General features: G+C 41.2%; 1 protein-coding gene and 1 long non-coding RNA gene across 4 annotated transcripts in view; both read right to left on the bottom strand.

Moving 5' to 3' along the window:
* Positions 1-21,972, bottom strand: part of LOC147027842 (uncharacterized) — a 219,053-nt gene that overhangs the window by 114,430 nt on the left and 82,651 nt on the right. The gene's annotated exons all lie outside the window — the stretch shown is intronic.
* Positions 429-14,201, bottom strand: LOC147027844 (uncharacterized). 2 transcript variants are annotated; one of them, XR_015057307.1, is made up of 3 exons: positions 4,873-14,201; positions 3,574-3,624; positions 429-3,388 (listed from the first exon to the last, which is right to left on the bottom strand). It is a non-coding gene; the product is annotated as an uncharacterized LOC147027844 (long non-coding RNA). The 2 variants fall into 2 exon arrangements; XR_015057306.1 differs by lacking the exon at positions 4,873-14,201 and adding an exon at positions 4,134-4,853.

The following is a 21,972-nucleotide window of genomic DNA, read 5'->3' as shown; positions in this document are numbered from 1 at the left end:
GCTCAATCAGGTCAAGTTTTTATGCTATCTCAATTTTAAGGAAAAAAAAAATAATCAAAATTTTTGTTTTTTTAATTAGCATTTTTAAAATTCAAAATCAGACTTACATTGATAGAAAATGTACAAACTGTACATATAATAATGACACACAAGTACACTTAATGTGGAAGAAAGTGCCTTCTCAATTACTTTCATTTCAATTTCAGAAAAATATAGATAAATCGTTGTTTCTGGCAACACCCAACTTCAGTCGCTCCAGCAGTCACTGTTTTCCTTCGTCTTTTTAATGTTAAATTTCACATTAACGGTACTTGCACGTCATTATATATATATATATATATATATATATATATATATATATATATATATATATATATATATATATATATATATATATATATATATATAGTTTGTACATTTTCTGTCAATGTAAGTGATTTGAATGAAAAAAAAAATGCTAACTAAAAAAACAAAAATTTTGATAATTTTTTTTCCTTAAACTTGAGCTGATTGAGCGAAATGAGATGCATTTCTAAATTCAGCATGTAAAAAACATGCAAGAACCGTTGAGAAAACCTAGACCTCTGAAATGACGCAAACCAGTGTTATTTATCAATCTTCAATTATTTCATTTTTCCATCATTTAATTATAGTTCCTGGAGGGAGGTATTCAGTGTTTAGTGTTGGTGTCCATGGTGTCCCATTTTCTTGAAAATATGTTTTTTAATGTTTGTTTTCATTATGAGGCAGAATTTCAAGTGCAACCAATTTGCGAATATTACAAGTTGGCTTTACCAGGAACAATCAGCGATGTCCGATCGTGGCGCTCTCGTTAACCTCGCTGGAGGACAGAGTATTGCATTTGGGTCCATTTGTTTGTTTGTCCGCACAGAACTTTCATGTTTTTCTCCGCAACAACTTGTCGGATTGAGACCAAATTTTCACAATTGGTGCGATTACTCATGTAGAATGTTTGAATGGTAATTATGATGCCATAGGTCAGGTGGTGTGGCAGCCATGTTGGAAAAACAGAAAATCTTTGGATCACTGTATCTCTGAAACCACACCAAAGAAAAAAAGTTAAACTTGGCACATGGCAAGTACTCCACATGGGGAATAAGTTTGAATTTTTATGACATCATCGGTGCCTTCGTTATGATGTCATAATTACACATGTAGAACGCTACATCTGATCAGTATGAAAATTTTTGAGGATCATCTCGGGATAAAATTTGTCCACAGAAAAAAATTGATGACGTCATCAGTCACGTGATTCGGCAGCCACATTGTTTAAAAAAAATAAAGAAAACCCTTCAAAAATCTTCTTCTCTGACGTGGCTGAAGAGATCGATGTGAAACATTATATGTATGACTGCCTATCCATGAGGAACAAAAGGTTCACATGTGATGTCACAAGTCACATCATTTGGCAGCCATATTGGATTTACCATAAAACCGATGAAAATCTTCTCCAGAACGGCTGGACAGATCAAGGGGAAACTTCACACAAATGTTCCCCAATCCTTGGGTGTACAACTTTGTTGAGGTATAATTGATGGGTTGCATGGTTTGGCAGCCATATTGGATTGAAGAAAATACTAAATAATGTTTTCCCTGGAACCGCTTAACTAATCAAAGTCAAACTTCACAATTATGATCTCGTAGTGATGGGGAATACAAGTACTAAATTTCAACTTGATTGGGCACATGGTCTGACAAGCCAGAATTATTTTACTTTTTTCATGTGGGTTTTTTTTTGTATATTTTGAATAAGGCTCATTTGGCTGTGCCTGGAGAGGTTTGAGGGTCGAGGAGTAGCAACTGAAATATGAATCCTTTTCAGGTTCCTCCTGATGACTTCATCTTTGCTTTTTGCTTGTTTTGGTTCCTTCTGATTACTCCAATGCAAGACTGTACCTATTTGGTCTTCCACGTGATTAGAATTGAATTTATTTTAATCCCATTCTAAATTAAATGGAATAATAATGAAAACCATCACGGGTCAGGGTCAGGTGTCCGATCGAAGCGGGATTGCATCAAAGTCTTGGTACCCGGTCATCACTGCCAGCAGTTATAAAATGACAGTTCTAGTTATGTCTATTATTAATTACGTAACACACCAGTACACAAACACCACACAACACAAAACAAGTCCTGGCGAGGGTCTGTAATCACTGATTGCTCCTTTTCTTGTTCATACTTTTATTTGCTATTATTTTGGAAAGTCAAGGAACAGGTCACTAAAAAAGGCTCTGCCATCGTTTGCAGGCAGCCAAATCAGATTCAAAAAAGTTGATTGCACATCAGATGTCTTTCTCAGAACCCAATAACACTAATTTTGAGCGATACACATGAACACATGAGTGATACACTGTTAAAGCTCAGTTCACTTTGCCACTGTACAAACAGAGTACAATGTGTAACAGTATGAAGAATTGTGACAAGCAAAAACAGTAGCAATAAAATCTTTCCTGTAACTCGAGTTTAAACATATACAAATATAAGAGCTTCACCATACCTTGCAAATTTAAGGGTGAAAGGTGAGGACGGGAGGTTTAATAGGGTCAAAGGACAGCTCAAACAAAAGACAGCTCAACAAAAATCTTATTTTCTCCATCAAATGAGGTTCACAGGCTTGTAAGGCAAGTCTCGATGCTTGCAAATAATACAGTGGTGCCCTGCAGTGCACTGTGTTTCACGTTCATTAGAGCAGCCCGACGTCCCATGTGGATTCGCTCACCAGTGGCAGACCAACGCTGTGGATCACTGAGTTTGAGAGCCTCATGCCTGATAACAATTGGTTCCATTCCACCCCCCTCCCAAAACAAAAAACACTCCACTTCAATTAATGCTCACAAAAAAACAATAAATGAGGCAGAAACAGCTAGGGAGACTTCAACCTGCTGCAAGAACACAGTGCAGCATTTCAACATGAGCTCAGTGTGGTTTCCCCGAGTTTGAGGAAGGCTGGCTGTTTACGATGTCAGTAAGCTAACACAGCAGCTGTAGCTCGTTTGTGGGATATCAGCCAGAGTAGGCCTCATTACCTCGAGGCATTATAAAAGCTATAGACCACTGCCACACCGACAAAGGAAACAAACAACCTGGTCTTGAAACACCGGAAACTCTCAGAAGAGACACCTGGTTTCATGGTGGAGGAGAAACCAAGGTCGAGGGCTCATTCCATCAGATCTTTGGTGTGACCAATCTTTGTAAAGGTGCAAGCAATGCGTGCTTTCCCTTGGGCCCAGTGCTGGCCTGACCTTTGCTTGAATTTGACGTCTGTGCAATGAACAAAGAACCAAACAGCACCAGTCTGTTGCCTGTCAGAACTCACAGCTTAAATCCAACGTGGCATTCCAACAGTACCCTGCTCAATCCCTGCCACCTCCAAAAGGAAGAAGAAAGAGTTGAAGAATTCAGTCTTAAGACTCATATTTTAAGTCCTAACCACATATTCTCGCAAACGTTCTGATACAAACCCACAAATGTTCCAAAATATTGTGGTTGCAAACATGTTTATAATCCAAGTGTAAATCTCAGAGTGGAATAAATATACTAACTGAGGCTTACCAAAGAATTTGGAAACCAGCTAGCTCGTCTTCATTTGGAACAACTACCAACCTGCAACAAATATGATGAAACAAAACACCGGCTCAACAAACTTTGTCAAAAGGTATAATATATCTTTAAATGCTTAGGATCAGTATGACTCACATATCACAGAGTCAGTGTGAAAAAAGGAAGTGACTGACACCTTGCTTTGCAGTTATAAAACCACATTGTAGACATTTAACTGGATTCTGGGCAATTTGCCCAACATACACAGCATCCTCTTTCTCAAATCACCTGCTTCGTGTCATGACTAGGCACTTGCACCCTCTAGTGTTTTGCACGACCAGTGTGAAGTTCAGTTTTTAACTGCTAACTGCACATGATAAAAGTTGTTGCAGACTTTTAAGACTCATTTCAATGTAACAATTTTCATTCCTTGTCCAAACAAACACCAATTAAACATGGAGGACTTGGATATCCCCAAAGTTGAACTTCAAGTTTCAAGTGAAGTTTCTGGTCAACAACTAAAGCTTATCCAAGACATATTCAACTGGAATGGCACTCAGTGGAGTGCATACCTCCACCAGGCTGAAAAGTTTATGCTTTGTATCCCACTGATAGGGCAATATCTGGATCCGGACCTGAACCACAATCTAATTGATTTGTCCTTGTCACATATCAACCAAGTCTCGTCCGAATCCGTTCACAACTTTTTGAGATATCCTGTTCACAGACAGAGAAACAGACAGGGGTGAAAACATAACTATTGCCCACCCTCGGTGGCAGAGGTAACAACATCTGGTGTTTGTAAGATATGAAACCTCACATGGTACACCTCCTGATTATGTACACTTTCAAAGAAAAATTAGAAGGCAACATAATGATTTCAGAATTAAGCCATAAAAATGTTCTTCCCAGGTTAAGAATACTCAATATTATATTTCTGCAAATTAAGAGATAAGTAATGGACATTTTCACAACATCAAGAGATCGATGAAATAATATCATCGCTTATAATTGCATGTCATATGTTTTTCCACAAACACCAATGCACTCAATTCAAAACAAACAGTCACATCAATATATTGCTACAGATCCGGGGTTCGAGTTTTGCCATGGAAGACCTTGAATTCCTCCTGAACACACGGTCCCAAGGCCACTGAGCATGGATAACTCCGTGCACCGGCAGGTTGCAAAGCAACCACGAGCGCCAATTGGTACTGCCAATCCGGCAGGGTTATACCTTACATGTGGATAGCCGCAACAAGGGTGGGGGGGGGGGTCTCGTGCCCTCGATGCATACTCTAGTTCACTTACCGGATCAAGTGCAGCTGAGCGGAGCTGCGAGTATGCACCGGCTAATCAGAGCAAATAATGGAGGGCAGAACTTCCTGGCTCAACTGCGTAAGGACTTTGCTGAACCAATGGGGAAAAGACGTGACAGCTGAATACATTTATAATAAGCAGGCAAAAGGACATGCGAATATTTCCAAAGAACAATGAAGGACACAGGGCAGAACTTATACCGAAATTCGCTTCTACAATCTAATCTTACACAAGGACAGGCCCATCAGAAACATAGCCTGAGGAAGGTTGGAGAGCAAAGAAAGATGAGAAAAGATGAGGGGTTTGGGACCTCTGTTGTACCTGGCGCAACCAATGTGTCAATAATTCCCAGTCGCTTAGGAGGGGGAAGAGAAAAACTGAGGATGTCTATGGTGTGTGGTCAGAGCAGGTGCAAAATTAGTGGTGTGATGAGATGCAGTGAAATGCAGATGAGGTGTAGAGAAGAAAAATGGAAATACGTGTGTGTCTGTGGGATCACTAAAAAAGAACGGTTGTTGGGACTTGCCTTCGCCGATTTCTCTTTTGCGTCCACAGCAGACAAGACAGAAAAAAAGAAAAGAGACAGAACGTGTAAGACAGTCCTAATGATATGTGAGGAAATCTGTATGTGTAAATGTTTGTCGGCTTGGCCCGAATAAATGTGCTCAGCAATACACCCGATTCGCTCGCCCACCTAGTGCTCCGCTCTGCTTGCTCCATTCCATCTTTCACCCCATACTGCTGACCAAGCCAAAAGCATCTCTCTCTTCCCTCCCCCTGGCAGGGTGTTTTTATAGCTGTTTGGCGAAAGAGGAGCCTAAAGGTGGATCAGGATGGACGGTAGGCATTTTCAAGTGCCCCAATTAGTACACGGATGCTTCTCCTGGCTTTGGCCCTGCCCAAGCGAGGACTCGGCACCGAAAATGGTCTCATTCACTCCACGCTTTGCCACGCAAAGGAGATCCGTGGTTAACATGGGGTGAGGGTATCCGGTGGCACTTTCTGACCACAGATATGAGCTGGACACCAAATAGGGGCAGTTATTTAGCAGAGCGATCGGGTTATCCCCACAATGTTGAACTGCGCCCAGCACACACTTGTGCACCAAGCTAGACACAAGAACGTCCAGCCCCGAGTATCTATAAGGGTATTGGCCACTCCATTGTCTTCTGCCGGTCCAGAGGGAGGTGGTGATGGTGGTAGAGCGATGGCAATGGTAGTGTAGCGTAGCGTTTGTCATGTGGCAGGTTTGTGATGGTGATGGCGGTCTTCGAGATTGTGGCATAAATGGTGATTAGAGGTGAGTTTGAGCTGTGGTCCGATGATACTGGGATTTTTAGGAAAGCGTTGTTGTTGAAGAAATGTTGTAGCATTGTGGTTTGAGTATGGTGAAGGTCTCAGGTGATGCGTCATTGGAGAATGGCGCAAGGTTTGAATGAAGTTTTGGCAGCATATGCTAACGAGGTGCTCCTGTTGCTCGGCTGTGGCGTGCATGCTTGCATAATAGAGGCACCGTGTGTGTAAAGTAAAATAAAATAGATAAAAGAATAAAGAATGGGAATAAAGACTTACCTAAAAGCACTTGCAACACATTTTGTCTCATCAACCCACTAGATATGAGGGAAGGGCGAACTAAAATGAATACTAATGAAATAACCGTCTCGAGACCGCTATATGTTGTGTGCCATTGCATAGGTGGGAAAGCCGGCTTCGCGGAACCGCAACAACACTGTATTTACAAATACGTGTTGTACCAATGAAATGAAAACAAACTACATGATTTCTTAAAGAAAGCAAAATAAATATTATCACCTATTTACCTTTTAGAATAGTTTAACACAGTCATATCTGAGCACGTGTGTTCACTTTAATAATAGTTATACAATCCAGATCTGGGCTCGTAATTTTTCCACACACATATTATATTTATGATGGTTCTACCCTGTTCATTTGTCATTATATTACTACAACCCCCTGTGGTGTTTAATAGCGGACATGGATGTTTAATAGCGGACTCCCCCCACAGGGGGAAGACCCTCTCGAGAGCAGGCCCAAGCTGCTTCTATGGTTGGCAGTGAGTGCTCCGAAAACAGTGGGGGGGAAGAGAGTGGCGCATGCATGTGGAAGAGTTGCGTTGTTCAGCCGGTGGGTCGCCCAGATAGCTCAGATGGCAGAGCACTGGTACGGTTTGCCAGAGGACCTTGGGTTCGATTAGCGGTCTGGGCCCGTCATTTTTCCACGTATATATTTATGACGGCTCTATCCTGTTCATTTCTCAATAGTTATGCAATATAACTGATGGCCTGGAGATATGCACACTCGCTTTTGAGCTGCCGAGCCTGGGTTTGAATCCCGATCCAGCTATAAACGGTCATCCCGGTGTATCACAGGCAGAGCGATTCATCAATGTGTGTGCCGTCCCTAGGATGGATGTTAAACCGGCATCCTGTCTGCCGACATTAGCTGGTGGATGTTAAAGATCCCATGGTGTCCTTCGCGACGATGAGGTGAGCTATCGCCGGCACCCTGAACAAATTACAAATTTGTGCCCTCAGTCAAGTTTCCTGCATCGGAGTGGCAATCCGTCCAATATTGTAACCCCGAACCAATGAAACTGCCTTGGCGGTCTTATGTGCCGAATGGCATGAGGAGGATAAACAAAACAAAATTTTGACAAATGTCTTATATCACCGACATTGTGTGAGTGACGGAGTATTACTTCGTCTGAAAAAGCCAAAGTTCACCTGCATCAATACAATCCATTTCAGCTCATTCAAAAATCGATAAGAAATAATGAGAATGCATTTGTTGAAACAAAACAAAAAAATTCCCTAACTTTTGGAGAGAACATTTATTATTCTTCACAAAATTGAGGCTCGTGGGAGATCAAGGATTTAAATAATACGAGCTGAGTGCCTGCACTATGGGAAATCTTATTCCAGCGTTTCTGATGCACACCTTTATTTGGGCAGTGTATAGGCAACTGACAGCCCCGTATCGCCAAAATAAAAGAAAAACCCACGTTACGTGCATGAAGCAAAAATATATGTACTGCTTATAATTCAAAACACCCCACTGTACTGGAAAAATGTACTGGAAATGGTGGAGACTTGTAATACCTACGCCCACCTGGAGGTGGTGCTACACAATACACATTTACATAGAGAATTTGCTTCCCTCTCCCTCCCCCAAGACCACAGAAAAAGATAAATAAAAAAAACACCCCGATACATGAATTGGTGCCATGCTGATCCTATGTAGCAAGTTTGGACGTAATTGGCCCAAAGCTGTAGGAGGAGCAGCGCAAACAATCAAACACCACACAAACACTAGTCCATTAATTATAGTGAGGATGTTGATGTAATAATGAGTAATAAAAGGAATTTGAATGCAAAACATCCTCCAGTGAAAGGTATACAGTACTTACATTGTCACAATGAAAGATTTTCATAATTAATCTATTACTGAAAGGAGAAGTGCGTCTGTGTGTGTGCATGCACCTGTCTGTGTGTGCGTGTGTGTGTGTGTGCGTGTGTGTGTGTGTGTGTGTGTGTGTGTGTGTGTGTGTGTGTGTGTGTGTGTGTGTGTGTGTGTGTGTGTGTGTGTGTGTGTGTGTGTGTGTGTGTGTGTGTGTGTGTGTGTGTGTGTGTGTGTGCGTGCGCGCGCGCGCACGCCTGTCTTTGTGTGCGTGTGTGCACACGCCTGTCTTTGTGTGCGTGCACCTGTCTTTGTGTGTGTGTGTGTGTGTGTGTGTGTGCACCTGTCTTTGTGTGTGTGTGCGCGTGTGTGTACGCCTGTCTTTGTGTGCGTGCACCTGTCTTTGTGTGTGTGTGTGTGTGTGTGTGTGTGTGTGCACCTGTCTTTGTGTGTGTGTGCGCGTGTGTGTACGCCTGTCTTTGTGTGCGTGCACCTGTCTTTGTGTGTGTGTGTGTGTGTGTGTGTGTGTGTGTGCGTGCATGCCTGTCTGTGTGTGTGTGTGTGTGTGTGTGTGCGTGCATGCCTGTGTGTGTGCGTGCACCTGTCTTTGTGTGTGTGTGTGTGTGTGTGCGTGCCTGTGTGTGTGTGTGTGTGTGTGTGTGTGTGTGTGTGTGTGCGCACGCGCCTGTTTGTGTGTGTGTGTGTTTGTGTGTGTGTGTGCACCCGTCTGTGTGCGTGTGTGTTTGTGCGCGCGCACACCTGTGTCTGTGCGTGCGTGTGCGTGCGTGCGTGCGTGCGTGCGTATGTTTGTGAAAATGTAAATAGAGTTTCCAAATTTTATTCCTGCTCTACTGACGGATGGAGATTGCACTCCCAAAACCATAGCCATCCAAAAAGAAAAATAACATAAAATAAAATCACACAGTGTCAGTTAAATGTGGAATCTTGAAATTCTTGAAAGAAAAAAAATTGACAACTTGATTTTCAAGAAACCAGATGGGTGGGGACATAGTAAGGTCTTATGGTGAAATAATTGCGCACTGTTGGGTGAACAACATGACACAATGACAGTATTCGACAAGCTCATCAAATCTCGATTTTAAGCCCAATTGACATGTCATCCAAAGGCAGCCATATTAAAGATGTTTTTGCCGAATCTCCTCAGATGCCTTAATAAGGGGAGACACTGAAGATTCAAAGTGATAAATTTGGTTTTCTTATTCTACTTGATATATTTATCAACATTTGGTTGTAGACAGCTTGTATTCATCTCAAAATGGACAATATTCTGAATATGGTAAATATATGGTAAACCCAAGTAAATATGGTAAACCCAAGTAAATACCAAAATAAGCCTTACTAATCACACGTTTTATCTTCTTCAGCCATAGTTTGAGGAGGAAAATTAATGATGACTGCAGTTACATTTGGTGGTGGGTAATCGTGGTGGTGGCGACTGAATGCAATTTGCTGACATTGGTGAAAGGGCAGCTGCACATCGCATTAACATGGCAGATATTGACTGATAAACGTGCACACTTTGTTAGATGTTAACCACAGGAACTCTCCAGGGTCCAGCAAATTCCAGATGAAGAGATTTGGGTTGTGGGTATAACAGTTTGACCAGAAATGTGGAACGATTTTGCGAAATAAAATCCTTGCGAATGAACATTGAGGTTGCCACCCTTTTTGTAGAAGGGGGATTATCTGAAACATTTAAGATAAGACAAGCCAAATGGCGTCAACCCTACCGGGACAAATTCAGCAAAGATTACAGAGAGCACAGAAACGAATAGTGAATGGAGCTCAAGAACCTGTGAAGTTTAGTCGACTTAGTCGCCGAGGAAGACCCAATACATTGTTTTTTTCTGTGAAGAAAGTTCAGGTGAACAGGATTTGCACAATTCATCTGGATGCAAATGTGAGAAAAGGAGCATTTCTCTTGCATGACCCTCTACTGCTGGTCAAGTTGAGCTCAGGTGATATGGTAGCATAGCATGCTACAGGTGGTGGACAAAAAAAAATGGAAACACCTGAGTAAATGAGGGACACCAAGTATATTGAAAGCAACGACTTCCATACAGGCGCGGCCCATGTGTTAATTAAGCAAACATCCCAGCATGTCTAGGGTCATGTATAAAAATGTTGCACAGGCCTGGTTGCCTACAATTATGGCGAGCATGGCTGGAAGAGGAGACCTCAGTGACTGTAAGAGGGACAATTGTTGGGGTGAATGTGGCAGGAGCTTCAGTGACAAAGATAGCTCAACCTGCTGATTTTTCACAAGAAATGGTGTCTAAGGTGATGTCGGCATCAAACTATGAGGGAAAGACATCATCAGCAAAGGGCAACAGTGGGCAAAAGCACATCCTCGAGAATCATGACATCTGTGGACTAATTTGAAGTGCAAGGCAAAGTAGGCAAGCAATTGCAGATCAATTGACTGCAAATTTCATACTGGGGTGCGAGCAGCCAGTTTCGTCAAAAAAAGGTCCACCGAGAACTCTACAGAGTGGTATACCATGGTCGGGTTGCAATGCACAAACCACTCATCACACCTGGCAATGCACGTTTGCGAGTCCAGTGGTGGAAAGAGCACAAGTAATGGACTACCGAGCAGTGGAGAAATGTGATATGGTCAGATGAATCATCCTTCACCATGTTCTCGACAAACAGTCGAGTGCACATGTGACGCCAACCTAAAGAACTACAACCCTGAGTGCTTGGTTCTAACAGTGAAGGGTTCTGGTGGTTCTGTAATGTTGTGGGGCACATTCTCCTCACATGGTCTGGGTACAGTCAATCCCTTAGAAGGTGAGCGCAATACCAATCACGACTTAATGGTAACAAGTGATCATCTTCACCCAATGTTGGAGCATTTGTTTCCTGCCGGAAGGGGTGTCTTAAAGGATGGTATAGCCCCAATTCAAAGAGCACATGTGGTAGCCCAATGATTTGATGAAAATGACACTGATGTTATCCATATGTCAAGGCCTTCCCAGTCACCAGGTCTGAACCCAATCGAGCATTTATGGGATATTCTGGAATGATGCCCGCGACAGTGTTTTCCACCTACATCATGAGTTGATTGACTTTCCCGTGGAAGAATGGTGCCGCATCTGTCCTGCAGCATTCCAAACACAGGTGAACTCTATGCCACGGCGCATACATGCCATACAGGCCATACTGGCCACACGTGATGGCCCAACACCATATTAAGTGACTTCATTTTGGTGTTCACTTTTTTTTTGTTTACTACCTGTATGTATATAATACAAACATGCATTTTCTTGTTCAGTTGAAAAGCTAAGCGAAGCCAGAAATATGTGGTTGTTTATTATTAAAGTCTGAGAATGGATATGCTTTTGTTTTTTTACAATTCAACAGATTTGGTCTTTCTACGATCCTCTTGAAGCCTGTCCCTTTCTAAAAACATGAGAACCCGAGAGAAAATATTTAATGATATTAAATATCTGAATTGCCATGACATGTCAAAACTTGGTCTTTGTTTACTCTTGAGTATATGAAAAAAGACTTGGTTGACGTAATTAAGGAATTTTGCTTTGAGTTTGTCAGATATTTCAGTTCCAATATAATTGTTATAGCAGCCTATGAGAGTGGTCATAATTTGGTTTGCTCATTAACTTGATCTGTTAAAAAATAAAAATAAAAAGACAAGTTATTTCTGCTGACTCTTAAAAGTTATGTGGCAGGCATTTTGAAAATCAGTGACTATTTTGAATGGAATTTGCACAGCTTAAGGTATAATATAATGATTAACATGTCAGTCACCACAAACGTGCTAAGTTTTGGATGTTATATAACTACTAGTGTAAACGCCTGCCAAAAATGACAGGTTGGAATTATTTTATTCAAAATATTCAAGGTGGACTGGCAGATGTGATGTTTACATTCGTAGTAAGGAAAACCATTATTTTAAAACACAACATGTAGAAATGTGATATTTTCTTTATCTTCTAGGATGCTTCATTTCAACGGTACAGCCTCGTGAGCGTGCCAAAGTCTGAAGCCTCGGCCTAGCGTGAGGTGTGCTTTTATCTTCTTCATATATGAGATATCCTACAGATGTAAATGAACACTCATTTTACTCTGTGCAAGTTTCATATCGCATGCAGTGAATTTCACCTCCCTGTGCTTTGTATTTATTGTTATTTTTTTTAAACGCTTCTGTACACTACCCACGAGGCCCAGTTGCAAGTCACTGTCTACATTTCCAATAGAAGAGATGTAGTTGCTGTTTTATGAAAAATATTTTTCGAGTTTTTTTTTTAATCTTGACAAATAGACCATTGTGAACACACAGACGTGTTAAAAGATTGTCATTGAAAACACCACTCAAATTGTCCTTATGAAGGGGGACAGCCAAATACACAAACGCACTGTGTTTTATATAGGTGGATAGAAAAATTGGTAATCTGGAAGACTATTCAAAAGCTTTGGAATGGTTTTGCGAAGGGTGGCCACTTTGAAAATGGTGGCCATTTAAAATTAATCTCAAGTGGGCCGATATGCAATTTTAATGAGCTAGCAATAGTGCAAGCATGCAAAGTTCAGAATTTTTAACCAAAAGTGCACAATTCAGTCAATTTTCTACACCATTGCACCACTAATACCATTTAAACAAGTTTAAAAAAAAAAGACATAAAATGGCATAGCCCCCGTTGTTTTAGTAATTTTGCTGTCGGGAGTTAAAGGGCTGGCCCATATTTAAGTACAACTAAAATGGCCGCCAGTATACCACTTGACCATCTTTGATCAGATCACAAAATAAAGTGAGGAGCATGTGTATGCCATGGTGTACTGTGCGCTTGTGTGACGCTTGAACAAAATCAGACCAAGCATGTCTGAAAAATGGTTGGCGCCACGTTTAGGTAATAAAATGGCCACCAGTTGGCCATCTTAGATCTGATCTCAAAACAAAAATGAGATGCATATGGAAGCCATCATTCCTTATCTGTGTGCCAAGTTTTAACAATACTGGTAAATGTATGCCCGAGAAATGGTTGAGGACATGTTCAACATCAGCATTTTTACAACCAAAATAGTCGCCAGTCGGCCATCTTGAATCTGATGTTGAAACAAAATGATGTGCATATGTATACCATCACATGTCTTTCTTTCTGCTAAGTATGAATAAAATTGGTCCATACATGTCAGATATGGTTGTGGATGCACGCACACACACATGCACAAATTGAGACCAAATCCACGAACCCGTTTCGGACAAAGTCCAGTCGGGGCTAACAATAACACATTGATTTCAAATGGCAAGGAGAGACAAAGCAGCCTCTATTTATCTCAATCTCCCTCTTGGCACATTTTACCAATTGTACAGATTAGAAATCAAATGGGATGAAAAAAACAAAAAAAAACAGTGAACACTTACAAGTCCTCTCAAAGGGGATGTGAAAATGACAAGGAGTCTATGTTTGATATGGCTGCCTTCAAAAACACATGTGCAATCTATGCAGTTAACTAAAGTGCTCAGAAGGAATTAAAACCGAATAGAGTCAATACTTTTGTAAATTGCAAGCGCAGAGATTAGAAATTTATGTCCTTTTTTGAACAAACCAATGTAGAGAATGTCAATATGATCTTTTAACAAACATATTGTTTGCTTCTCATGGACATGCAACAGAAAATAATAAAGTGCAAAGGGAAAAATTAAGCAAAATTTAAAATGTCAAATTGATGGTTGAGATCACTGAGGCTACATTTTCACAATTTTCTCGATGAATTAAATTTTTGCCTCCTAAAGGATTGTGATTGTCGAGGATGGAATTCGGGATTAGCTCAGAACAACCATAAAATACTCTCACTGGTATGCAGTAGTATAGCCTCTCATGCTCAAACTCCTATCCACTGCCTTCATGTGCCGGAGCTGTTACTCACCAATGTGAAAGGTGTGAAAGCGGGTGTGTGGCATTATAACCAGATTGCTCGTCCGTGTGAGAGCACAAGAAGTAGGATGATGTAGAAATAATTATGGGCGACTTTAACTCCAAAGCAGGAGAAGGAGAACACCAAGATATTGTAGGGCCACATGGATTGAGAGAAAGAAATGAATGAGGACACCATCTCATTGAATTCTACACTGAACATAACATGATGATATGTAACACCTGGTTCCAACAAAGAAGGATATCAAGACAAACATGGACATTACCTGACGGCAATGATCAAAAGACAATTTGACAACATCTTGATCAATAAACGATACAGCACGAGTGATACAACAAACATATAAGACAAACAGCACTTGGTTGAGTGCATATCTCCGTCAGGCTGAACAGTTTACGCTTTGTATCCCACTGATGGGATGGATCTGAATCTGATCAGCTTGTTTTGGTGAACAACTCAACTCATCCACCAAGTTTTGTTATAATCTGTCTACAACTTTAAGATATCCTGCAACAGTGGCCCAGAAAAGTATGCACCCCCAAGTTTTCACATTTTGATTCGAAATGACATTATTTCATGATGCTTTCAAATCAAACTTAAAATATCATTTTCACAAAACTACTCCAAAGTGATAAAGCTAAAAAAATGCAGATAAAATGTGAATAAGTTATATTAACAGAGAAAATCGGATGATTCTCAGTTGCAGAAGTATTCAAACCCTTTGCCTAATGAACCCTAAATCACTTCAGGAGCAAATTATTTGTTTAAAAGGTTACAAAATAAGTTTAATAGGCTTCAACTGGAGGTAATCAATAGTTTAACTTAAAAATTAAGCTTCCGCATTTATCTCAGGAGCTTTAAGTTGCAACTCACTTGGTCAACCAACAAGACAAACATGAAGACCGAGGCGCTTTCCAAATAAGTCAGACATAAAGTGGTGAAGAAGCACCGCTCAGGAGAGGGTTATAAGAAGAGTTCAAAGTCACTCATTATCCCTTCGAGTACGGTGAAATCCATCATTAAGAAGTTGAAGACGTATCATGCCACCCAGGCTCTACCAAGTTCATGTCGCCCATCCAAACTCTGAAGCTGGGCAAGCAGGAAACTGGTTTGGGATGTCACTAAATCCATCAATGACTTTGAAAGATCTACAAGGCTTTATGTGTAAAGGCCCGGTCACACCTTGACGTTTTAGCCAACATATGCTGATTTTTGAATTTTTTTTCCAAAACGCTGGCACACGTTGAATACGTTATGGGTAAGTTTTGATAATATTGAGAGCACGCTGAAAAACACTGCCATACGTCATTGTACGTTGGCTTTAAACGTTGTACTTTTTGGTTGTCCTCAAATTTTTTCATGCTTGAAATTTCACGACGTATGCCGGCGTATGACTCACACGTTCCGCTTCGCTGACCACAAGTTGTATGCACAGTCTGCGATCGTTGACAGACGTCAACACATGCTACTTGTAAGTTAATCATAAGTTGAGACACGCTGAGGTAATGTTTAGCGTACCCGAAACTTATTTCTAACCTATGATTAACGTGTTGTTGGGACGTTACGCGATCGTTGCCACACATCGACAGACGTTACTTTTAAGTTACTCAGAGGCTGAAAGACGTCGGAAAAATGGATCGTCCTTGCGTCAGCGTCCACGGCCACGGCCAGGACACTTATTTGCAGCATTCTTCAAACTTTTCTGTGGCATGACGAGGATGTTCACACTTCGATGTCTAGCTTGGCTATGATTCCAATTGTCCATCGGCAGCGTCTATTTAAAATAGTCGAGTTTGAGCGTTTTAACAAAGGCGTTTTAACAAAGTCAAAAAACAAAGGCGAGTGACAGCAATTTAAATCGTTCATTGTAAACAATGAAAATAGTTGAGTGGTACCGTTTAAAAGTCGTTGAGTGTAAAAAAATCCAATTGTTGAGCGCAAGCGTCTACTTTCAATAGTGGAGATGCAGCCATTTAAATCGTTGAGTGGCAGCCTATGAATAGCAAACCCTACGTCACCGGCAAAGATAAACTGCCGCACGATATGGATAAGTTAAGCTATCGTTGGGCATAGTTTGTGAACGCCGGCGACACGATAATTATTCGTTGGTATATCGTATCTATAAGTAATCAAAGCGCTCTATGCACATTATTAGTTCATTGTGCATTTGTCCAACCTGTTAGGAATAGACCTAAATCGTAAAAACAAGCTATAGCTCATTGTTGAAAAAGCCCCATAAAAAATTAGCCACGAAGAACTTCGAACAATGGTGCAAAGATGTCTCCTACCCGTGGACACGCGGACGCAAGGAGGATCCATCATAACCCACACCCTCCCCTCACACTCACCTACTACTGCCAACATGAACAAACTACTACTAATACTAATACCAATACTGATACTGTTACTGCTGACATGGACATCGACTCAAAAAGGACTCGAAAACACTGTTGGGTTCCCCTTTTATGAGCAGCATTTTTACATACCAATTCCCAAAACTGCTGGGAACACGTGTTTATATGGCAGTTGTAAGCTAGAAACACGTTGATTTATTTTTTTTGTCGACCGGAAGACGTTATTGGAATACGTCTACATACGTCGACGTGTGTTGGGACTACGTAAAGAATTGGTTCAAAGCACGTCAAACATAAGTTAGAAATAAGTTTCGCGTAAAAAAGACATGACCGCGACGTGTTTCGACTTATGAGTAGCTTATAAGTAGCCTTTGTGGACGTGTGTAAGCGTCCACATATCGTGTGTAAAACTTATCCCCATCGCATGCGGAACGTGTGTCATACGCCGAGTACGTCGTAAAATTTTGAACATGTTTAAAATTTCTTGACGTACTCTACTTACTACGACGTATGATAGCGTACTTTAGCGTTCTACTCACGTATACCAAACTTACTCACACCGTATTTGACGTGCCCCAACGTTTTAGACACATTTTTCTTAGGTCGGCATACGCTGGCAAGATCGCCAAGGTGTGACCGCGATGTTGTCACTTCCATTTCTACGGCAGTTATGATTTGAATCGTTGTGAGTCAGCCTTTTAATAGGCTACGTCACGACATCGTCGGCGATGCGTGCAACGTGCTATGCCTAAAGGCCCGGTCACACCTTGACGTTTTAGCCAACGTATGCCGATTTTTGAATTTTTTTCTAAAACGCTGGCACATGTTGAATACGTTATGGGTAAGTTTTGATAACATTGAGAGCACGCTGGCATACGTCGTAGTACGTTGCCATACGTCGTTGTACGTTGGCTTTAAACGAAATTTTTTCATGCTTGAAATTTCACGACGTATGCCGGCATATGACTCACACGTTCCGCTACGCTGGCCACAAGTTGTAGGCACGGTCTGCGATTGTTGACAGACGTCAACACATGCTACTTGTAAGTTAATCATAAGTTGAGACACGCCGAGGTAATGTTTAGAGTACCCGAAACTTATTTCCTACCTATGATTAACGTGTTGTTGGCACGTTACGCGATCGTTGCCACACGTCGACAGACGTTACTTTTAAGTTACTCATAGGCTGAAAGACGTCGGTATAATGGATCGTCCTTGCGTCAGCGTCCACGGCCACGGCCAGGACACTTATTTGCAGCATTCTTCAAACTTTTCTTCGGCATGACGAGGATGTTCACACTTCGATGTCTAGCTTGGCTATGATTCCAATTGTCCATCGGCAGCGTCTATTTAAAATAGTCGAGTTTGAGCGTTTTAACACGTTCAGAAGAAACGTTTCAAATTTCCAAACCCCAGCGTCAAAAAAAAAAAAATAAAATAAAAAACAAAGGCGAGTGACAGCAATTTAAATCGTTCATTGTAAACAATGAAACTAGCTGAGGGGTACCGTTTAAAAGTCGTTGAATGTAAAAAAAATCCAATTGTTGAGCGCAAGCGTCTACTTTCAATAGTGGAGATGCAGCCATTTAAATCGTTGAGTGGCAGCCTATGAACGTACCCGTGGACACGCGGACGCAAGGACGATCCATCATAACCCACACCCTCCCCCTCACACTCACCTACTACTGCCAACATGAACAAGACACTTATTTGCAGCATTCTTCAAACTTTTCTTCGGCATGATGAGGATGTTCACACTTCGATGTCTAGCTTGGCTATGATTCCAATTGTCCATCGGCAGCGTCTATTTAAAATAGTCGAGTTTGAGCGTTTTAACACGTTCAGAAGAAACGTTTCAAATTTCCAAACCCCAGCGTCAAAAAAAATAAAAAAAAATAAAAAACAAAGGCGAGTGACAGCAATTTAAATCGTTCATTGTAAACAATGAAACTAGCTGAGGGGTACCGTTTAAAAGTCGTTGAATGTAAAAAAAATCCAATTGTTGAGCACAAGCGTCTACTTTCAATAGTGGAGATGCAGCCATTTAAATCGTTGAGTGGCAGCCTATGAACGTACCCGTGGACACGCGGACGCAAGGACGATCCATCATAACCCACACCCTCCCCCTCACACTCACCTACTACTGCCAACATGAACAAACTACTACTAATACTAATACTAATACTAATACTGATACTGATACTGTTACTGCTGACATGGACATCGACTCAAAAAGGACTTGAAAACACTGTTGGGTTCCCCTTTTATGAACACCATTTTTATATACCAATTCCCAAAACCGCTGGGAACACGTCTTTATATGGCAGTTGTAAGCTAGAAACACGTTCATTTATTTTTCTTTGTCGACCGGAAGACGTCATTGGAATACGTCTACATACGTCGATGTGTGTTGGGGCTACGTAAAGAATTGGTTCAAAGCACGTCAAACATAAGTTAGAAATAAGTTTCGCGTAAAAAAGACATTACCGCGATGTGTTTCGACTTATGAGTAGCTTATAAGTAGCCTTTGTGGACGTGTGTAAGCGTCCACATATCGTGTGTAAAACTTATCCTCATCGCATGCGAACGTGTGTCGTACGCCGAGTACGTCGTAAAATTTTGAACATGTTCAAAATTTCTTGACGTACTCTACTTACTACGACGTATGATAGCGTATTTAACGTTCTACTCACGCATACCAAGCTTACCCATACCGTATTCGACGTGCCCCAACGTTTTAGACACACTTTTTGTTACGTCGGCATACGCTGGCAAGATCGCTAAGGTGTGACCGCGATTTTGACCCTTCCATTTCTACGGCAGTTATGATTTGAATCGTTGTGCGTCAGCCTTTTAATAGGCTACGTCACGACATCGTCGGCGATGCGTGCAACGCGCTATGCCTGAGTTAGACTATCGTTGGGCATCGGTTGTGTAGGCCGACAACAGGTTCAGCATTCGTTGGTATAAGTTATCTATAACACAACGAAACGTTCTGTGTAGTTACCAATGCGTTATACATAAGACCAAGTCGCTATGAATACGTCCGAATCTTTAAAAAAATATATCAAAAGTTCAACGTAAGCCAGCGTTTTACATACATTTTAACACGTTGCCATCGCTGGCTAAAACGTCAAGGTGTGACCGGGGCTTAAGTTAGACTATCGTTGTGCATCGGTTGTGTAGGCCGACAACAGGTTCAGCATTCGTTGGTATAAGTTATCTATAACACAACGAAACGTTCTGTGTCCGTTACTAATGCGTTATACAGAAGACCAAGTCGCTATGAATACGTCCGAATCTTTAAAAAAAAAACATCAAAAGTTCAACGTAAGCCAGCGTTTTACACACATTTTAATACGTTGCCATTGCTGGCTAAAACATCAAGGTGTGACCCGGCCTTAAGATGGGGGTCAATGTTCATCAATCAACAATATCCTATTCCCTGCACAAAGTTGGCCTCTATGGACAGGGGGCAAGAAAGAAGCCATTGCTGAAAAAGACTCATCTAAAAGCTTGTATGGAGTTTGCAAAAAAGCATCTTAATGATACTACAGGCATGTTGAGAAAAGTTTTGTGGTCAGACGAGACAAAAATTGATCTTTTTGGTGAAATTCAAAGTGTTAAATCTGGTACAAGCCTAACACTCCACATCACCCAATCAACACTATCCCTACTGTTAAGCATGGTGGTGGCAGCATCATGTTATGGGGCAGCTTTTCATCAACAACAACTGGCAAGATTGTCAGGATAGAAGAGAGAATGGACAGTACAGAGTACAAGAGAATCCTTGATGAAAACCTGCTTGAGTCGGCCATGAATCTGGAACTGCGTTGGAGATTCACATTTCAGCAGGACAATGATCCGAAGCACAAAGATAAAGTCACACTTGAGTGGCTGAATAAGAAGAAAATAAATGTTCTTGAATGGCCCAGTCAATGCCCGTACTTGAGCCCAATTGGACATTTATGGCGAGACTTGAAGATTGCAGTCCATCGACGATCCCCATCAAACTTGGCAGAACCAGAGCAATTTTCACATGAAGAATGGGCAAAGACTTCACCATCTCACTGTGCAAAGCTGGTAGAGACCGACCTAAAAATAAACCAATGTCACCTGCAGGGTGACCAGTATCTTGCCAAAAGGTGACCACGTGTGACTTCTTCAAGGTCACACTGAGGTGAACAGAGCTGCTATCCACCAGGAGCGACTCCTTGAGGAATATCTGCCGACGAGAGATTCCGATGAGAATCGTTCTACAGAGTAACCATGAAAAATATGCTTTTTCCTCATAACATCACCAAATGACATCATAATGTCTCAAGCTTGACATATCTAGAAAGCACTCAAGGTGTTCAATTTGAGGTACTACACGATATGGTTCCTAAAACTTGAAAATTTGACCTTGGGGTCAAATATGTTTGACCTGAGGCGCTAACCATGAAGGTCAAGGCCAATTGCCACCAAAAATTAATCAGCTGAGCGCCAGACCATGAACTATATTCCCATGAAGTTTGAAGGCGATCCGATCAAAATTACTCAAAAAAATAAGGGTTTCGTCGACTCTGCTGGTTTGCGACAAAGTGACCTTGACCTTTGACCTTTGACCTTCAAAATGTTATGCGCTGAAAGGGACTTCTATAGGCCTCTGATATGCGAAGTCACAAACATTTCCAATGATAACTGTGCTCTGCAGAGTGATTTATACGTGATTACAGACCAAAAAAGAAAAATAAAATAAAATAAATAAAAAACATATGAAGGTCAAGGCCAATCGCCACCAAAAATTAATCAGCTGAGCGCCAGACCATGAACTATATTCCCATGAAGTTTGAAGACTATCCGATCAAAATTACTCAAAAAATAAGGGTTTCGTCGACTCCCCTGATTTGCGCCAAAGTGACCTTGACGTTGACCTTCAAAATTTTGTGCACTGAAAGGGACGTCTATAGGCCTCTGATATGCGAAGTTACAAAAACTTCCGATGATAACTGTGCTCTGCAGAATTTTTTATACATGATTACAGACAAACAAACAAACAAAAAAAAAAAAAAAAAAAAAAAAAACATACAAGCTGACTAACATATCTTGCAAAACTTCGTTTTGGCAAGATAAAAAGACTCATAGCAGTCATTGCTGTAAAAGTCATGGAGACATAGCAGTCTCCATGACTCGCAATTCATCTAAATGTGACATGATTGGTATGGGTTAAAACTTTTGCAGACCGCTGTACATATCGTTTTTGGCCCTCTCCCTCAACGGTGAAGAATCGCAAAAAATTCTAGTGTCTGGATCCGGATCCAGATCTTCACAAAAATCTAATCACTTTGTCCTGGTCACACACGCCAACGTGTCCACCATGTTTCATTGAATCTGTCCATAACCATTTGAGATGCCC

Source organism: Eptatretus burgeri, chromosome 4 (assembly GCF_056783735.1).
Source record: "Eptatretus burgeri isolate ZD-2024b chromosome 4, Ebu_testis_v1, whole genome shotgun sequence".
Lineage (NCBI taxonomy): Eukaryota > Metazoa > Chordata > Myxini > Myxiniformes > Myxinidae > Eptatretus > Eptatretus burgeri.
Note: the sequence above shows the minus strand (reverse complement) of the source record. Positions and strands in the feature narration are given on the sequence as shown.